Consider the following 15,669-nt stretch of genomic DNA (forward strand, 5'->3'; position numbering starts at 1 on the left):
GAACTACAAAGCTCGTTGGCTCTAAATGGGTGCAGCGTTACGGAGGCTGTGGTATACTCTAGGTGGCACGAAGGCACAGATAAGGCGAGACTACTATCTCACAATAGGTGTAACCTTAAGGGTCAAGAAGAGAGCAGAGTTAGTCACGGAACAAACGTTTGTTAAGGACATTTAGGGGGAAACGAAGGAAGAGATATAGGCCTTTGCCCTGCAGTGGCAGCAGCCAGGATGATGATGGTGATGGTGATGACTAGAGACCGGATTTTAGCCAAATGCCTATTTTGTTCCTTACGCCCCTATCGCGCCATTTTGATATATGAGCGTGAATTAGAGGCTAATGAGGGCTTGTATAGTGTTTTCATAGTGCCTATAAATACCTATTTCTGACGTTCGTGCCTATATGCCTATAAGTGCACATAAATGCCTATTTTCAAAATTGGCGCCTATATCAACATATTTAGCCTCCACTTTCCCGTCCGGGTGCAGATTGAGCCCAATATTCATTTTACCGCGCAACATTGCCTGTTCGGAACTCTGTGGGGTTCAACCTAGTTCTCTAGTTAACCAACTCGCAGAAACAGCCGCTATCAGTAGTGAAATGGGACGCACCGGCGAGGATATGCCGGCGCCCCTGACATGGCGCGAGCGCTTGGCGAATGCAAAATCGCGGACAGCCATGAGCGAAGAGTGAAGAGCAAAAGAAGAAAATGTGGTTTGCACACACCTTTTGTTTAGTTTATGGTTTACATTTTAACCCTTTCCCCATACCGAAGACGATCTGAGCTAGTCCACGCTGAAAGTAGGATTTTCGGGCAGAGAAATTAAGCTACCCTGATTTATTTTGCTGAGTTCTCTTTGGCTTGAACAGCTGGTTGGTTGTTTGGTTGGTTGGTTGAAAAACTTTATTTTTAAACAGCTGGTGCAGTAAAAAAATTTCTAGAACGTGCTGAAAGCACGCATTGCTCCTCTGAGCCGCTCGTGCCAGCGGCAGCTTTTTCCAGAAAAAAGAAGACACTTGTTCGCCGAGGTTCTTGTGGAATTGATAATTTCACTTCTCCTGCGAGTGAAGCAGCGACTGCACAGAGCAGCATATTTCTGTCTAAATAATCGGCTTCCGGCGAAGACCGCATCCCAACTTTTCGGCAGTATAGACGTCGATAGGTGTAAGCAACCCCCCCCCCCCCCCTTCCCTCTACGACGTGGCCAAAGCTTTGTTTCACTGGCTCTCTTGTACCTGCGCTTATTTTTTAAATTTCAGAGACATTTTCTGCACCGAAGACAGGAGAGGTTAGAGCCATTTCTGTGGTCCAGTGCAGTGAAACCAACTCTCTGCATATTTAAAGAAAACATGGTTGATCCCTCCGTCATAGGAATCGGTATAACACGAAAGTGAAACGTGCCTTCTCAGAAGTAGCTGACTGTTTATTGTACATTAACATATGAGAGCTTGCACGTTGAATATTCGTGTTTTGCAGCCACAGCACCGGTTAGCGTAGACGGCCCGACGTTGACGCCTGGTGGCGCAGTTCCATACCGATCGACGACGAACATTCGTGAACATGATTAAACATTTGTGATAGTTGAAATAGTTGACATACACCGCGTATATAACCCGCGCAAAGATGGTATCAGCAAGCACATAATAAGCGCTTGTACTCGATATGAACTCATACGCAGCATCGTCGTTTAACATGAGATTAACATGAGATTAAGGGAACACGAGCGTTCACTATCCAAAAGTCCGGGTTTGCATATGCCAGCGCCCTGCAGAGAGTGCTGTTGCGAGCCTGTTTTTCAATATGCGAATGTCATATCTAGAGATAGTAGATACATAGGGCGAAGAATAATAGAGGCTTTCCATATTAGAAGAAAGGGAGAAGGTTGCGTCAGTGAACCCTCTGTAAGCCTGTCGGATAAGGAGTACGCATATCTCAGTTCTACATGCTGCTGTTGACTTACGTGGCCTTGCACGTGCACCTTTTAGAATTTTTTGTGCGTGGGTTTTTGGTGTGGCGTTGCGGTACGCTGATAAACTTTGACTGTGACACGTTTTCTTTCGCTGGACGCTATACAGGTCGACTACGTTTTCAATAAAATCAGTTGTGAGTCTGCGCTCGTCTGTCTCTTTCGTTCCTTCTTTGTGTCCCGTCAACCGCGCAGTTTGCTAGAAGATGAAACCAGCACAGTGTTCATGACCTTCCGCTCGTATTCCTTTAGAAGGTAATTGTTTTCAACACTACAGCACTGTTTGCGTCGGACTTGAGTTGTTTTTTTTTTGTTTTTTTTTAAATGTAGCGGATGCGTATTGTTAACGCATGCCTTTTAACAGGGAATCCTTCTCCTGTCAAAACATTCGTTTCCGGAGTTCAAAAGCTCCATGATGTTGAGGTGGCGATGAATTTCAGACGAGTGAACCCGGGGACTCCCTCCTTCCAATCCTCCGCAATATTGCGTGGCGATGCTTCGCGCTCAAAACAGAACGTGACAGCAGTGTTTCGCAAGGTTTTCAGAGTAGTCAAAAAACGAGTTGGCACGAACAGGATGATGTGTGACGGTGTTAGTGAGGACTGTTGTTGTTTACGTTACAAGCTGCACGAGGCGATGTCAGTTTTCGTGGAGTAAAAAAAAAGAACGGAATCTCCCCAGAGGCACTACGAATCCTAAAACTAGGTAATAACGAAAACCAAGAGTGTCCATCTCATCTGAATATCCGCTCGCACATGATCAGACGGTAGTAATGAGGCGGTGCACCGCTTGGCTCGAGGGCTTACGGACCGAGGCTTCCTCGGTTAGCCTCGCCTCTGCAGGGACTACCGAGGAGTGGGAGTGCGAAGATAGAATGACCGCACCTCGCGAAATTACCCAACATCATAGATCGCAGAGGCGTACATTCCGGCTGCCACACCAAAAATTAAGCAAAAAGAGTCTGTCGAATGGCGGCAGTTAAAAGCTCGGTCCTACCCGACTCCAGATCTCATGCAGATAATGAACGGATAGACGGTTACATAATACACCCAGATTTATACATGAAAGATAAACGCATACATTGCGGCTTCAGAGCCACCCTTGAGAACACCCTATGGGGATGTCCAGGCGTAATAAACAATAACTGTGATGCAGCCTCAAACAGCGACAGACAGACAGACAGACAGACAGACAGACAGACAGACAGACAGACAGACAGACAGACAGACAGACAGACAGACAGACAGACAGACAGACAGACAGGATAGATAGATAGATAGATAGATAGATAGATAGATAGATAGATAGATAGATAGATAGATAGATAGATAGATAGATAGATAGATAGATAGATAGATAGATAGATAGATAGATAGATAGATAGATAGATAGATAGATAGATAGATAGATAGATAGTAACGGCCGAAGTGCCTGAGATTCGGTAAGAAATGCTTCGCATTTGATACAAAGATATGCACTGGAATACTCTTTTTAAAATTTTGAAGAAAATGTACAGTTTGGGGAAAGCCTGCCGCATACACTCGCGTAATACAGGCACTGGCTAATGTCGGTTGGGATTGGCTGTCTTCTCTTATAATGGTACAATAAAATATCGCGCGTGTCCATATCACGTCTTTACCTCATTTCATTTATAATTATGTGCTTGCTACAACAGCACACCTCTGAGAAAGCTGACTCAATTTCTTCTTCATTTATTCACGTATTCAATGCTCAAGGGTCCCAAAAGGGATATCACGTGAGAGGTGGGTAAGAAATAAAAGCAGCAGTTCATAGTTAATATGATAAGTAAAGGCTCATTCCAGCCGTTTCAAATTGGATTAAGTTAGTTGTCGTGGCGATGCGGGCGCGGGCAGGCCGGGATTCCCAATATAGGGCCGTTTAAAGAAAAAAGACTTCTGGGAGGTCTAAATACGGGTGCGTACAGGATATACAGCTTTGGGATGAAATTGGCGCGATGCCCGATGTGCTGCCTGAGGAATGCAGTGCGTGGTAGTAAGAAATAGAATTTATAATAATGGTACAGGCGTCAAATTTCACAGTGAACGTCAAGATGAGGAAGGTCAAGTTGACTTTTTAGGCTAGTCATACTTATGTTCTTAAGTTAGGCACAACAAATGAAATATTATGACAATCAAGCCAAGGAAAGTGTAGGAGACAATATTTGTTGCTGTTTATAACGGCAGTGTAATGACTAAGACCTCAATTGAAATGAATTAAAGTGCACGAAAAAGCCAACCGTGACACAACTTTCGACGCGTAATTCGAAAGTTGTGGGTGCGGATCCCACCGACGGATAAGGTGCCTTTTCGTCCATTTTAATTCCTCTCAATTCCGGTCATACTCGTTACATTACAGTTAAACAAAAACATTAGATTAGGTCCGCTGTGGTTTGTTTGGCTTAATTGTGTGTTGCTTTCATTGGTTGTGTATAACAAAGAAACGAGCCCTGTCAACAATTCCTCTGTTTTTGCACTTATGTTCTTCAGGAAATTTTGATTTCATTCGATTTATTGATGTCCATTAACACACGCATGCATAACATAGTGGTAAATGGAAGTAAATGAGCGAGAAAAGCCGCACAAACGCGGCTTAGGGGAACCTCACACCCTTTAGTATAGCATGACTACGAATGGTAAAGCACGTAATACACTTTGTATAGTACACTAATGCAGAAACCATAAAGTATGACAATTATGCAATGAAGAAATAAAAACATCTGCACAAGGGATTACACTCCGCTGACAAAGCGGCAATTAAATTCATGACATGTACTTCACAACATGCAGAAAAACAAAGAAAAGCATGACACACTTTAATAACTTCCAAAACACATTGTAGAGAGGGGGACACACTAAATTTTCAATTTTGTGTATGTCAAGTGCTATAATTTATAGCCTACCCTACTCTATGAATTCAGTAGTGTTGGGAGAATGTTACGTAGCATTTGATAGCCATAGTTCGTTCTAAAGTGCGGAACCTTCCATACTTCTCGTGTACGAGTGCCACAACGGTACAAATTGACAGATAGGCTGGCAAGTTCTGCCAATAAGGTAATATAACGTTTAGCCCTAAGTTAATATTCGCGTATGAGTCTACACTCTTAAAAAAATGGAGTGACCCTCTCTCCTTTAAGGGAGAAACGGCGATGTCCCCAATGTTCGTCTTCAAATGGAGAAACCGTTCCTCCCTTTTCAATGGAGAAACCGTCAAAATCAAGATGGCTGACGCCAAGCCAGCGAAGCGAGCAATAGATTTAGGCCTAGCGAGTGCATCGATTCTCGACTGATAAAGAGTATGCGGCACTGGCAATCACAAAAAACGGTCCCGCTGAGCGTAATATCGAACGATATGACAATAAAATCAAGGAGACAAACCTGTAGTGATGAAAACCTCGCGAAACGGAACGACGGAACTCGTACGTTTCGCTCGGCCAGCGAGACGGCGTTCACTTTAAAAGAGACGGATACTGCAAAGGGGCTCTCACCCGGAGACTGTACGTTAGGCTTGCTGTCTTTATTTGTCGAAGCGTCACACGGTGTAGCGACGTTATCCACGCGTTTGTGCCTCCAAAATGTACATTCTGTAACATCAAAACAATCCCGGCGCAGCAGAGCATAGTTTTGATAGATAGATGTTCAACTTCATATAAGTAGGTGGAGCTGTGAGAGCGCCGCGGCCGTGAAGTAGGTGGTAGCTGGCGCCATCTAGAGGGATTAAACAATACTAAAAAAAGTCGTATCTGTCAGAGGCGGCGTACGTTGATACTACACACGGCATTTCGGGAAGGTAGGGCCATTCATGGATTACTCAAGGACACCGGAAAGTTGATACAGCTTTTATTAATACGCACACGTTCACTAGGCAGATACACAGTACACACAATGAATTCAATGCATACACAATTCATTCGCATGTATAAAACCATTCACTACAGACGCATACGTACAGACGCTTACACATACCCCTCTATGAAGCGCTGGCCCTTATATAGTCACTGAATTGCAGTGGACCATGGTGGCACAAAGGTGCGTCATTTTTATTCAACTCTTTACGATTCCATGGCTGCGTCACAATATACGCCGACATTATTAAATAGTAGCTATGGCTTAGCCAAGTGCTCTAGTTAATCTAAAGCCGCATAATAACGAACGATATAATTACAGAGTTGAATAAGTTAGTGCGAAAACGACCACATTGAGAGCCGTTCATACCATTCCGATAACATTTTGAAGTAGCGCCATCTTCCGACAGCGGCCACAGATGAAATTTCTCTCTCTGATTTCTTTATTTTCAATAGTTACTGTGGGAGGGCGCAAGATCAGCAACATGCCTAAAGTCCCTGAAACTTCGTAAAGTAGCGACACTTTCCTCCTCCGCTCGCGTTCCTCCTCGTTCTCCTCTCCTTCGCACTCTCTTTTCGAGCATGGCGCCACCTACCTTGCTCTTGCGTAGCAGACGACGCTTCGCAAAGGGAGCGCGCGCTTGCCAGGCGGCGCGCTTTAAGCATTCGCACTAGCCGTCTAGATCTTTGTATCTTTTTTTAAAATTTTATGTCGTTTAGGAGATGTTAGGACACGTTTGTAAAGGACATGTGTGATGTTGAACGTTAATGTCCCGCTCTACATGAAGTCTTCTGAAACCTATACGTTGTACACGTCGTCCTCGCGAGGCGAATTCGCCGCGCATACCAATGACGCACTGAGGCTGCCAGTACGCACTAGAGGTGGCCGTTCCGAAGTATCGGTTGGGTAAATATAGTTAACGCCGCTATACGTGACTGTATCATGTAGCACTGTACATTGCAATACAAAAGGGCGTATTTGAGGCGTCTCTTTCCTACAAAATAATATCCAGCATCTGGCTCACTTGTTTGTTTCTTTTTCACCAAATCTCTGCGCTCGCTATTTTCTGTTAACCGTTTAGCAACCTCACAAAAAGGGCGTGCTATGGGGCGTATTTCTCTCCCGAAACAATAACTATCAATCTCGCGCGCCTTTCCTTGCATTATCGCCGGGCGTGCCCTACTTTCAGGTCACGAATGACGTGCGTGTTAATAAAAAGCATCCTTGATAGGAAAGTGCCGAGCGCCGAGTTTTCAAGAAAGGAAGCGCAAACTAGCCAGAGGACGGTTTATTGGTGAGGGGCAAGAAGACTTCACAAAAGGTGCGGACAGTTTTTAGAGTGGAAGAAACACACGGGCAATGGGTGTTGGCTGTATTAAGAGTGGCGACTATTATTTATTTAGAAAATGACTCTCAGTGCAAGCAGCAGCTCGGAGCTTCATTGAAAGAAGAATGCGCCAGAAGGCGTACATCATTTCCAGTCGATACATTTAGACAGCGTTGGTTGATTCGTTAAGAGATTAGACGCACCAACCATAGTGCGCAAGTGTGCCTCGTAGACGTACTTGACATACGAACTATACTCGCTGCTCAATGAACGAGCAAGCGAACGAATAAACTAGCCTGCCACCGTAAACGTTTCCTTCGCGAGAGCTCCACTCGCGGATATTAATATCATTTGGGGCTTTACGTCCCACTACCACGATATGATTATGAGAGACGCCGTAGTGGAGGGCTCTGGAAATTTTGACCATCTGATGTTCTTTAACGAACACTGAAATCGCACGGCACACTGGCTTCAAGCTATTCGCCTCTGTCGAAATGTGACCGCCGAGGTCGACCGCGACCTTCGGGTCAGTAGCCGAGCACCGCAACCTCTGCTCCACCGCGGCTGAAAGCCACTCGCGGAAACCTCCAGACGAAACGCACGTAAACCTTCGCGCTAAACAACACGTGTACGTGAGGTTCCTAAACGATGAATGCACCCTGCGACTCGGTTGGACACGCACGCTTTGCCTACATACCTTCTATCGCAAGTCCACCGGCGGATCTGTCGGCGTCAAAGAGCCAGAGAAAGCTATTTGCTTCGGGGAAAAAAAACAGAAAAAAACGAGCACGCAACAAAAACAGAGAGTACCACACCTAATGTGAGATTTCACACGGTAACTGTGTTTCTTCAAAAGAACTGCGCCGAATCTCTGAAGTTTCGCAATCACATTTTCGAAAAAAAAAAAACACTTAGTACAGACCCCGCAGAAGCAGCAATAAAACGTGTGAGGAAAAGCGACGTACTGCCCAAATAACTGAGACGTGTCTGCGGCGTTATAGCACGCAGCGATTTGCGCGAACCTCGACGAGTACTTATAGTGAGAGGATAGCAACTTACATCGCATAGTCGCGTCGAAAACGTCGGCCGAAAGTTCTATCTTCCGATTCGGTGTAACCAAGCCTTCCTTCGCAACTCGTTGCGCTTCCCGGACGGTATCATAAACAGCTTTTTGCCTTCACTTGATTTGTTTCGGCATCCGAAAGCGCAGCAGAAGCCCATGGCAACCAACCGTGACGTCGGCCTTGTGTGCAAGGTATCTCGGAGCACAACGCACGCGGAATGGAAACCGCGTATCCATAAAACACATGCGCTGAGAACCAGCGAACCCGCCCTTCGAGAGCGAAGATGGCAGTCGCGAGCGACTGTAAACAAACGAACGCTCCGAGCGGTCCCACGTGACTGCAGTTGGCCAATGCCGACGCGGCGTCAGCCTCGGAGAGGGCAGAGGAGGGAGAAAAGAGAGGAGGCGCGCTTTCATGCACGTATGTCGCTACTTTACGAAGTTTCAGGGACTTTAAACATGCCGGTCAGACTCCGTCGCCTTCGTCGCGTCGACTTCGTTGAGTGGTTTGGCGTTGACATCGGTTCACATTCTATTTATGCGTTGACCACAAGTATGACGATGGGCCATGGATTCGTTCAACTGCTAGCCCTTCAGTGACAATGCTTCTGATGCGGTACGGCCGTCTCATTTGCGTACATTACAACGCGGGTCGTGCGAAGAAACAAGACAAGATGGCCTCGCACCCAGGGTTGCCACTCACTTTCGAGTAAATGTCGCCAAATGACGAGCAAGAAGTCGCCAAAAGTCGCCATTTTTTTACAAACCTCGCCAAAAAAGTCGCCATTCTAGATATGTGCGTCATACCTAGTAATAAAAATTTCCTCTGACGTATAGCCCCATAGAATACAGTACCATCCAAGACCCTTGAATTATATCGACGTTTCTCAATGCCAGTCGTATCTCCCGCTTCACCATGGGAGTGCATGGTGCTGCTTCTCCGACTAGCCGCAAGATAGATGTGCGTGGTGGCGCAAGGGTGAATGAATGAAACGCTCACGATATCCTTCCATCCCTGTCCGCTCGTTTCAAAGGTAAAAGTGTCGTAAACCTTGGGGCGAAAACCTTGAAAGCGTTGTTTGTAGACAGCTTTACGTACCCTTTTATGAATTAACAGGATTACAAAAGGTTTATTGAAGGTGACACGACAGAAGTCTTAGAGGAACCGATCATTAGTGAGTCTTACACCTTTTCAGTGTGAACTAATATGATACCGGACGCTACCAACCCTTTCTTACAGTCACTTATATCTACACGCGTCAATCCGATGCGTTATTAATGAACAGGTAGGCAATGTAAAATGTTGTATAGCAATTGTTGTCATTGCACACGCTCACCGAGAACAGTGGAAAATGCCTCAATAAATATTTTTTTATTGCACAAATAGCCGCGTATCCTCCTCTCTTCGCTATTCTAAAACAGTCTTTACCAGCTGTATTGGGGGCACTGCAACAGTGAATAAGTCGCCAAGTTATTCAGAACAGTTGGAGCTTTGGCGGAACAAATGGTCGGAACACTCGGCCAACCCGTCGCCTAGCCCCTTCAGAAGCGAAACTTTAGATAAGCTTAAAGCGCCGAAAGCTATAAACTTATAGTCAAACACTGCCCCCTCGCGGTTTACATTCTGCTAGAATGTCTCTGGGGGACGTTCCCGTACCTCCTGCCTCTAGATGAATTGAGGAGATGCACACGAGTTGCAGGACGGACATACAGAATGACGCGTAATGTGCACACTCTACTCTTAGGTCTAAAACCAAGAAAAATACAGTGAATGTTGCCGCTCATTCGTTGCGAAGACACTGAGCTTAGGATGTATAACTCAGTGGAGACCAAAGCCTAAAATCGCCAAAAATTCGCCATGTCGCCATTCATAATTTTAGGTCGCCACGGGCCCCTCAAATTCGCCAATTTGGCGAAAAGTAGCCACCATTGGCAACCCTGCTCGCACCGGACGGTGGTCTTTCGAGAGCGATGTCAGTGGCTCTTGGCGCCGCGGCAGCTCGATTACTTGAGTAGAGAAACTGGCGCTACACCGCGCCGAATTATGGAAAAGAACGCTACCCTCACTACGTGTTCTGTAATATTTCAGTACGCTGTACCTACATGCTGCTCTGCTACTGTTACGTCACGGTATTCGCCTGGCGTGTGAAATTGCGGTCATTGTGCGACAACTGTGTAGTTGTCGTTGTGGCGGTGTTTAGTCTTGCGTTGGATTTGGAATACTCTTTTCACAAAGGTGAGTGAGAGTGTTAGTGATTACCTACTGTGCACAGCTGTCATTAGAAGCGCATTTTGTGTTGAGTTTCGCACGCCAAAGCAAAATCTTGAGAACGAGAGATACATACTGCACGCGTGCATAAGTCCGTCCTAATTCTCAGTGATGGCAATGCGTATTCCAAAACGCATGTGATTGAGAATTTTGGCTTAATTGATAGAAGTCATTGACTTATTCTTCAGATATGTGCAATTATGATGCAGGTTAACGTTAAAATGCGGCCACGGCGGCCACATTTCAAAGGGGGCGAAAGGCAAAGAACACCCATGTGCTTATGTTCGGGTGCACGTTAAAGAACCCTAGTTGATTGAAATTAATCCGTAGTCCCACACTACGGCGTGCCTCATAATCATACGGTGGTTCCGACACGTCAAACTCCAGCAATTATACGTTATCGTACTTTCACGCATGCGCTGTCCAGTGGTGTCACGTTTGCTAAAATGTTGTAAAAATTAACTTTCATGCTTCTTTATATTGCTTGTTGTATTGATAAGTGCTGTGTAAAACTAAAAACGCGTGCTCTTGCCAAAAAAACGGCAGGAAGTGGAAGATGGAAGCTGCGATGAAAAAATCCGTAAACAGGCGGTGGGTGCTCGAGCCAACGTTTCGACAAGTGGACTTGTCTTCTTCAAGGTTCCAGCCTTGAAGAAGACAAGTCCACTTGTCGAAACGTTGGCTCGAGCACCCACCGCCTGTTTACGGATTTTTTCATCGTGCTCTTGCCAAGTATGTTAACGCCCAAAAAAATTGAATTATTGGTGTACAGTCTAAGGTGTTCATTAAAACAAGACTGTTTTGTGAAGCGGGACTTACTGTATTTATGACAAGCAGATCGTGCGCAAACGTATACAAACAACACGAGACACACGAAAGTATGCGGCGCATCGCGCACACGCCGAGCCTATAAAAAAAAAAAAAAAAACGCCACACACGTTACTCAACACATAGAACAAAAACAATGAACGTCACCCGTGTGTTGCTCGCATCAATCCTAGGTACAAGTAATTGCACGCGACTGGCCGAGATCGGTAGCACTGGATAATCTGGTCTGAGACTGCCGAGCGAGCGCGAAAAAGCGTCCGCTCTCCGCAGCACGAAATCACGATGTAACTCGGCGTGCGCATGCGCGCGCGCGCAAGTCACGTGGTTGAGGGAGAAACGTTTCTCCCTTGGCGCTTGCCGCAAGAGGGCGCGACGAGTAAATCGTCCGCAAAGGAGAAAGTCGCTGCTCCGAAGGAGGAACGGAGCCCGTTGCTCCATTCTCGCTCCCTTTTTTTTAGAGTGTAGTTTATGGACTTTACTGATGTATATTCCTCAAACAGGTTTTCGGTATGAGCCGCATACGATACGTCAACGACGACGCGTGTTATTTTCGTCTGCATGCGAAATAATTTATTTAAGCTCAACTGAGTTTTGCAGTGGCTTTGTCAGTCGCCTTGTCATTTCGTCTTGTACTAAGTTTTGCAGTCGCTGTCACAAATCGCCTTGTATTATAGTAACACTGCGTAGAAGTTCGTGCTTCTAACCACTGCACTGTGACAAAAAACTCGGAGAAAAACGCGCGTTCAAATTCAGCTCGAAATAAAAAAGTACAACTTGGGTGACTGCGCTGTGACGTATACTTATTTAAAAGTAAGTCACTGTGTTCAGGAATGCCTTTGTTCTCGATAGCGTCGGCGTCAAAAAGACGGCACATGCTCCACGTGCGGAAGCTAGTTCCGGGTGAACGTACAATGTCGAGAAACCTGAAAGAACCTTGAGCACGCAACACTTCAATGTCACTAGCCCACATACTTCAACGTCACTGAATATAAAAGGCTCTTTAAACAAAGTGAACTTGAAAGGGAGCCAAAGCTTTGTCACTCCCGTTCCCTACCCTGCCGATGAGCCGCTTTCCTCCTCACAACCCACTTTCATACAAGACACGTGGAAACTACGTCAGTGACGAACGTCACGTCGGCGCTCTTCTCTGAGAAGAGCATGATTTTGTTATTATTATTAGTAGTTGTTGTAACAGTAGTAGGTGTAGTAGTAGTGATAGGGGTAGTGGTGGTAGTGGTGGTAATGGTGGTAGTGGTAGTAGTGGTGGTAGAGATAGTAGTAGTAGTAGTAGTAGTAGTAGTGGTAGTAGTAGTAGTAGTAGTAGTAGTAAGCTGTTGTTGTCTTTCTTGTTGTGGTTGCTGCTGCTGCTACGGCTATTGCATTACTTATTGATTTCTGCTTAATATAATAATAAAGCGTAGACCGTTTCGTCTATCTATCTATCTATCTATCTATCTATCTATCTATCTATCTATCTATCTATCTATCTATCTATCTATCTATCTATCTATCTATCTATCCTATCTATCTATCTATCTATCTATCTATCTATCTATCTATCTATCTATCTATCTATCTATCTATCTATCTATCTATCTATCTATCTATCTATCTATCTATCTATCTATCTATCTATCTATCTATCTATCTATCTATCTATCTATCTATCTATCTATCATCAGGCAACGTGTGGGTGCTCTAGTAGTCCTCATTTACTTGGGACATCCATACCAAAATTGGCAGAGGAAGTTATGGCTGTATGACACACATCACTTACGGGACATAATTTGAATAACATCACATGCCTGTCGTGTACATAATCAAACTCTTTCCCGCTGTCACGTGTGGAGCATGCCCGCATACCACGGCCTAGGGTATGCACCACAGGTGCATCACACTCAATGTCCTCCCAGGACAGCGAAAATGGACATCGGAATCTTTATTAACACACTTTTCGTGGATTTGACAACACAAAGACATGCCATTTGTTATAGCTGGCGATTTTAATACAGCACACAAACGCTTCCTTATGTAATGACTCATTATGCTGCAGTCCAGCGCTGCTCGTTCCCGCAGATATAGGCCAAAGAACGCTGCTTACATTTTGTTTCGATAAAAGTGACGTCTGGGTTGTAGCGTGAGTGCCGATGTTACCCCGGACCATAAGCTACGTTTACATGCTAATGTAGTCTACGTTGCTAGAAAACCCACGATATGCACCCCAAATAGTCAATTTACGCAACAACGTCGATCCAGCTCGTAATATTTGGCTCAAAGCAGAAAATGCGGCACACACAGTTACTCGCTGACTGCTTCGCATGAAGTCATGAAGACTATTCTTGTAGTGCATGTCGTCTTTGCTACCTAAAAAACTAAAGGGTATATAATGCATTCTGCTAAGACGACTCGAAGGCGAAAACCATCTTATTTTTCTTCTCAGTCGATGTATTGATCCTTGCCCTCCAATCCACAAAAGCTATCTGCACCTAACGTGGTTTCGCACTGCCTCCAGGATTGGAGGCGGCAAGGTTTCCGCACCTCAACTTATTTTGCACTGCCTCCGTAATTGGCCCACCTTTGGCCAAGGAAAGATGTCATGTGATGACGTGATCATGCAAGGATAGCATTATGACTTCACAAATTTTGATGATCTGTTATGTCATGATGATGTCATCTGGTTATTATTCGTCACGTGACGATTTTTTCACATCAGTCGTGTAGACGTTGCCGGTCAAATTCGCGTTCTATGAGGGACCTTGGTCTTCGGCCTTATTAGACAAATATTCACACTTATTCTTGACGGTAACGCGGATTATTCGCAATGAACCTAACCAACTGAAGCCAAGTGAATCGGTGCTTATGCCGGGCCAGCAGACAGTATTACTTGCTTGTTGTAGGGGCGAAGCACCTTAGGGTCTCGGCGTTTTGGCGGGCATCGTCGTCTGCTGTCGCCGTGGGCATTGTCGTGTTCTGTACATTTGCTTGAGCACGAGAGAGGGTGCCACCGCCTCAGCGCTCGCCGTGTGGCGAGAGAGAGCGAACGGCGCGAGTTTACTATGGAAACGCTCTTTCTGCGATGAACGCTAAAAATGTCGCCCTGATCTACCAGCTCGTAAGGAACGAAAACGCGCCCTCGCCCGTGCGAGACAACCCCGACGCAGGCAGCGTCTGCTAGCGAGTTTCTTGATTGGAAAAACCGACTGCTGACACTGCACAACCGTTCACTGGCCACGCTATATCTTGATCTGCAATGTAATGCCTGTGAGAGATTTTTCTTGTGCGTAGTTGAGCAATAAAGGTTCGCAGCGTACACGTTAACTAAAAGCCGACTGCGGGTCTGTGTGTCTTTTAACACGAAAGTGTTTTATGCCGGGGTCCCCCAAGTACATCCGTCACGGATATGACGTTGATAAAATGGACGCCAACGGGTCAGAAAGAAAAAAGCCAAGAAAAAGATAGCCCGCTGGGAATCGAACCCACGACGTTGCGGCCGCGAGGGCAAGCGCCCGACGCCCTACCGACTGAGCTAACTCGGGAGATGCTAGACACGGCGCGAACGCGCCTTATATCTTTCATGCATTCTCTTTCGCGGCGGGCGGAGCGGGGTGGTGCCGCCGTCTGTGAGATGTGAAAAGAAGTAATGCTTCACGATCGACACTTACTAGCGCTTACTCCGAGATTGCACGCGATATCGGAGGTCATGGTTAAAGCGTCTCGATACGAGAGAGGTAGACTGGCCGCGCTGGCGTCGCCGAGGCACCCTTGACGCTGTTACGTTCTTTGCCTTTGGCTTCGTGTTAGCGTGCGTCGGCTCATCTGAGTAGTGCAGCTTCCACGTGCACCAACGGGATTTCGCCGCCGCCGACTGCTTCAATTGCGAGAGCACCGACTAAGAAAACTGCTGGAATACGCGTTGCAGAAAGGACGCGATTTCGACGGGCGAATGTCGTGCCTTGGTGGAGCGAGAGCAGCGCCTGCGATACAGGGGCCAGCGGGACGCACGCGTTTGCGGCTCAGGCTACGAACCTCTACCTCCCGTGTTACTGAAGCGCAGTGTGTGTTATGTATGCATGAGGACAGGCGTCGGCTACCCATTACTGGAAAGCGCACACCGTGCCGTTTCTCTCCTTAATTGACGACGCTTTGAAGAAGTGCATACCGGGTGCCAGTGTTGATTATGAGCTTGTTGATATCATCCTTACGCGGGTTTACGATTCGCTGTGTCCAAATATATGTTCACACCGTCGTTTCATCATGATCATGGGCGTTAGTCGTCGCGATAGAGACATGCTGTCAACATGGGTGCATCCACGTCAAACGGTGCTATAGCTGCCAAACACGAATAGACATTGTA

At 46.1% G+C, this 15,669-nt stretch overlaps 1 protein-coding gene across 1 annotated transcript in view; it reads right to left on the minus strand.

Annotated features, from left to right (window-relative positions):
* LOC119400253 (uncharacterized) overlaps positions 1–15,669 on the minus strand; it is a 344,569-nt gene that overhangs the window by 294,499 nt on the left and 34,401 nt on the right. The window lies entirely within an intron of this gene.

This window comes from Rhipicephalus sanguineus, chromosome 7 (genome assembly GCF_013339695.2).
Source record: "Rhipicephalus sanguineus isolate Rsan-2018 chromosome 7, BIME_Rsan_1.4, whole genome shotgun sequence".
Taxonomy (NCBI): domain Eukaryota; kingdom Metazoa; phylum Arthropoda; class Arachnida; order Ixodida; family Ixodidae; genus Rhipicephalus; species Rhipicephalus sanguineus.